Here is a 5842-nt window from a genome sequence, read left to right on the forward strand (position 1 = left end):
ACTGTTACCTTGTTGCTTTGTAGTCTCCCTCATGTCACTATTTTATAATAGCTGTGAGTTTTACTTTTGAGTGCTTTTACACTAGTGAATGTTGATCATTGACAAATCTTTCAAATTAACCCAGTCAAAAATAAAGAAAAAAACATAAAAGGAAATGAATAAAGTCTCCAGGAAACATGTGATTTTGTAAAATGCCCAAATATAAGCATCATAGGCATCTCTCAGGGAAAAGAAGAAAAAGCAAAAAGCTTAGAAAATTGTTTGAAGTAATAATTAAGGAAAACTTTCCTGGTCTTGCTAGAGATTTAGACATCCAGATGTGAGAAGCTTAAACACACCCCTGGGAGAGTCAATAGAAAAAGGACATCACTAAGGCACATAGTCATCAGACTGACCAAAGTCAATGAGAAAAAAGAACTCCTATGAGCCATGAGATGAAAATATCAAGTAACTGACAAAGAAAAATCCATCAGACAAACAACAGACTTCTCAGTAGAGACCTTACAAGCCAGAAGGGATTGGAATCCTATCTTTAGTCTTCTTAAACAGAATAATTGTCAGCTAAGAATTCTGTAGCCTACAAAACTAAGCTTCATTAATGAAAAAGAAATAAACTCTTTCCCAGATAAGTAAACACTAAAGGAAATTGTCATTCCTTGAAAAGCCCTACAAGAAATGTTCAAAAGTACTCTTAAAAAAAGGTCTTTAAACATTAAAATGAATGGTCAGTACTCAGCAAGCATTCTTTTAATATACCTTACTTCTCCTCTTCTAAACATTCTGAAGTGGATCTGTGTGCCTCCCAAAGTTCATGGCTAGAATGTTGTGGCATTTCATGCATGGTCTGATAATAAGACTATGTTCCCCAGACCAGTGCATCTGAATCTTGAGAGTGTATCAGAATCACCAGAAGGGCTTCTTACATCATAGATTGCTGGGCCTCATCCTCACAACAGCCCGATCTAGAGCCTTTCCCCCTGTCTTCAATCTCCTGGACCTTTTTATGACAGTAATACCAACAGCTACTCTTTCCCTCTCAGAATTTTCCTCCCTGGTAGTCTATTTTATCCTCATTTCCCTACTAAATCCTTTACTGCTCTCAAGTGTTGATTTGGGGTTTATCTTCCTCTTTCTGTTTCTTAAACATATGTTTTCTCCTAAGGGAAAAATCTACATCTATGTTTCGTCTTTTAAGGAATAAGTTCATTCTCCCAGCTGTGACTAACACCTTTATGAAGATGGATTTCAACTATCCAACCATAGCCCCAACCTCTTCTTGGAGCTCCAGACCCACTGACCCACTGTCCTCCTGTATACCGAACTTGGGCTTTGTCATCAGACAGATTCAAGTTCAAATATTACTAGCCTTGGCTTCCTTAATTGTAGAATAAAATTAATAATATATTCTTATTAAGATAGTTGTGAAGACTAAATTAGATAGTCTACCAAAAGGATGTTTTATATAGTAGGAGCTTCACAGACGGGTGGTATCATTATTATTTTATTGGCTATTCAGTAGTCATCTTTAATGTTTAGGTTCATGAGTTCCTTAATAACTACCTAGAATAGTCCTTGGAACGTGGTAGAAAGTCAATAAATATTCGATAAACAAGTGGAATTCATCTTTCCCTAAATGAATTTGTCATTTGTTTCTCCCAATCCAGATACCTTGCTATGTTTCCTTATTTTTCTGTCACTCCTGTTCTTCTGGTTAGCTCATTTCATAATAAATTAGTAATTTTTGACCCCATCATCACCTTTATCTCCTAAATCTCAAAACTATGTAGAGATAATAGTCTTTTCTAAGGTCCAATAGCCTTTTCTAAGGTCCTGCCTATCGTACCTTGGCTCTGCTTTTCTATCATGTAACCTGGATACTCACCCCACTCCACCACCACCAGACACAGAAGTTTGGGCTAAGAGCGGGCACTTGAGCCAAGAGCAGTCAAGACAAGTTGACTATTATTACAATTTAACAGGTGAGAAAACAGAATCAATCAGATTCCCTTTCCTAAACATGTGAAGAGCAGATATTGAGTAGCTGAGTCACTTAGCAGTGGGTGGCCTGGAGGGCCATGGTTGAGCTAGAAAAGTTGAAGTTATTGATGGAGAGAAAAAGGTACGTGATCATAGACAATAGAAGAGAGAAGAGAGTGGAATAGCTGTACAAGAAAAGGGATTGTTTCTAGAAGCAAGAGAGAGAAAGGGTAACCATGAGGCCCAAGGCAGAAAGAGAGATAGAAAGAAGATGGCCCATGGATCTTCTTGGATTTCTCAGTGGCTTCTAGGTTCAGTTCTAATTCCCATGATGTGCATCTTTTCAATAGCTACCCACCCATCACCTTCTGCTTTACTCTGTGATTCATTGTCAACAGCTTGATGAGTTCCCAAGTTACTCTAATTGTTCTTTCTTCCTTCTTCCTCACACCCCCATCCCTTCTGTTCTATCCTTTTTGCCATCATGTGGCCTTGAAACCCAAATTTTCAGTTTTCATGGCTAGTCCCCACTAGAGGCTTTTAACTCCAAATGCCTCATACCCATAGGCTATAGTGCTTGGTCCCAGCATCTGTCTTCGTATTACTTCTTCATCCAAAGGGTTTTGATGACTTCTCAGTGCTTATTGAAGTCTAAACTCTACTGAGGCTCAAGGTGTTATATCCTTTCATTCTCAGGCAAACCCATGATATTATCTCCCAACATGAAAGCCTGATACCAGCCAGGGAAGCCCCCTCACCATCACACTCTACCCTACTCCCACATCTTTCCCTTTACTTCCTAGAATTACCTCTTTTTCTCCCTCTCTTATTTTCTTCCTATGTCCCTTCTCCTAGGCTTCTCTATTTCCATATTCTCTTCTGTCCCCTCTGCTTGCCCAAATTCTATCTCACCTTTCAAGAGCCAGGTCAGTATTCCCTAGCTACCCCTAGACCACTTACTTTTATGTCAAGTACATTAATTTTGCCCACTTCCCCAGCTCCAAACTCCCTGAGAAGAAAGACCATGTTGTGTTCCTCTCTGTCATGTCATTCTTGTTCAGTAAATTTCAGTTATAAAATCTGCAAATCTGTAATTGGTTAGGTACTTAATTTGAAGGAAGCAAATAATATCATAGGGTCAAAAAAACTACTATGTACAGAGTGGGGGATATTTTTTGGAATCCCACAAAGCATGCTAAGAATTTTGTTGCCTTACAACTCCTCTGCACACTAGCATCCCTGGCTAGTGTTATTCTGCATATTCTTCAATAGAATATAATTTCAGGACTCTTTTTTCTTAAAAAACAAATTATTTATTACATATGATTTCTTTTTTTTTTTTTTTTCTTTTGCAGTTTTGGCTAGGGCCAGGCTTGAACCCACCATCCCCAGTATATGGGGCTGGTGCCCTACTCCTTGAGTCACAGGCGCCACCCTTAGGACTCATTTTTAACGAACTCTTTAGATTAAGGACCTACATCAACCATCTAGTCTTACAAATTCAATTAAGATTCAAAAAGCGTCTATTAAGCACACTACAGGAAATTAAAGAAATGATTAATAAGACCTAACCTCTTCTCTCAAGATGCTCACAATCTGGTTTGGGATAAGACAAATGCATTAATGAATGTAGTCAAGGTAGGCTAAGGCATGTGTCATCAGAGAGGTCAAAGCGCCATAGTGGGCCAAAGAAAGAGACGCTGTATAGTGTAGGGAAGGGCTACAGCAAAGGCATTTGAAATGGGCAAACACAGGGCGGCACAGGCCACATGAGCCGTGTTGGGGAACCTCTAGTGGTCCATTTAGTACTCAGCATCTGACCACCAGATCTCAGTCATTTGCAAAAGAGGAAACTTCTGAGGCCAGTAAGTCTCCTCAATGCATAGCCACCAAGGATTTGTTGACCTGTGGACTTGGGTGCCAGATAGGGAGAAGAGAGTATGTCCAACTCCCTTGACAGGGGATATACATTTTCCACCTTCTCCTTCACAAAGGCACAAAAGTAGAGAAGAGTTAGTTCCTGCCATCCAGTGAAATTTGGACATATTTATTACACTCTGTTAATAAATGTTATTACATATTCATTAAATACTGATGTGCATAATGAACAAAATGCTATATTTTATTTTAATCTCAGGCTGAAAACGCTATTTTATTTCATCTTACCCCATCTCTGAGAGGGGCAGATGCTAGGCGATTTTCTCATTACTCACTAGCTAATTTTAGCTGTATGAACCCAAGATATGTATCTACCTAGAAAGGGAGAGAGACTGGATGAGCTCTGGATAGCTCTCGCGTTATTGTTTAATGTAACAACTGGAAGAGATCTCAGCCAGCGGTGTGCTGAGGCCATCTCAGCTCCCAAGAGCCGATTGGGTGTCTTTCTTCCCAGCTCTGATTTCAGTCATGTCAAGTTGGCAGCTTGAAATTGCCACGGTGGAAGTATTTAAACCATGGAAGTTGCCAAAAGCTACAAACGAGGGCTCTTCCCTCCTGGAGACCTGGTTAACTATTTACCAGCACACCCATGGGTCTCACTGTACAAAGGCAGAAACTGAAGTGCAAAAGGTGAAGTGACTTGTCGGAGATCACATAACCAGTGGGTCATGGAACTGGCCCAAGGCAAGTCACCTGATGCTTATACATCATCACTCTTTTCACTGGGAAGCTGCAGTGATTAGGATTTAGAGGGTGCCTCTAAATAGATAAGTGTGTAGACAACGGCGCAGATTATTATACAAAAGAAACAGATGCCATGGTCTTCAAGTTAATAGCTTGCCAGGGCTAAATGAGGAACATCTAAACTTCTCTCCACAGATGGCTCTTTTGTACCCCACCCCCCAAACTCCTACCCCTTGAGGGGAGGGGTTCCTAAGAGTGGAAAAGCGGGCTAGGAAGAGACTTCATCTTCTTCCAGCTTCACATTGGAGGAAGCCACGGAAGGCATCGCTCAGCCAAGTGCCTCGATGCTTTCCACTCCCCTTTGCTCTGTAATTAGCGTCTATTTGTCTCCTTAACTTAAACTGTTTTTTAGCAATTTAGAGCCAAGGAGCTCGTGTTATTTCAGTGAAGTGATAAAAAAAAAGGATATGTAATTGAAATCCCTTCTACTCCTCTGGGAACCTGGTATGTTGCTTCGTGGAGCTGAATGATAAAGATCCCAGCCCTGATCACAGGCAGATAAGTAGGCTGGTTGATTAGGACGAATCCCACAGGCAATCCCTAATCTACTAGTCTGTTTGTTAACTATCTGTCTTTTTAGGATATTTGGTTTGCATAATATGATAATATAATAATGCACAAGCTCTTTAAAGGTGGAAATGAACCCAAATTAAGGATAGAACAGCCACCGCTGACATCTGCCCTCCCCACTGCAACAGATCAATTGTCAATTAGCCACAGGTTTTTTACTGAGTATCTATTGTTTGCATGGCACTAGGTTAGGGATAGAAGAGGTGTCAAATGTCCAGACCGTGGCCTTAAGGAGCCAGCAGAGGCAATAAGGCGTGCCCCCAGGAAATTAATAATGCTGTAAGAAAGTGAATGATTCGGTACTAAATGTGTGAGTCAGACCAAAGGAGCTGCTGTAATCGGGTAATTTGGATCTCAGCTAAATAGAGCCATGCAACTCTGCAGAACCTCAGAAGCCCCCCATATCCTCCCTTGTAAAAAGCGCTGAAGTGTGAGACCCAGTGTTAACCTCTGCAAGTAAATGGTCTCTCTTTATAGCAATGTGCAGCACTCAGCATCCCCTGCTCCAGCTGGTCTAAGGCACGTTTAGAACCCAACCTGGCTCTGCCTGCCCTTTGGGATGAGGTCTGTGGAAGTGGACTTGAGAGGGTGCTTTTCTGTCCTCTATGCATCT

Source organism: Otolemur garnettii, unplaced genomic scaffold (assembly GCF_000181295.1).
Source record: "Otolemur garnettii isolate 467f Iridium unplaced genomic scaffold, OtoGar3 scaffold00086, whole genome shotgun sequence".
Lineage (NCBI taxonomy): Eukaryota > Metazoa > Chordata > Mammalia > Primates > Galagidae > Otolemur > Otolemur garnettii.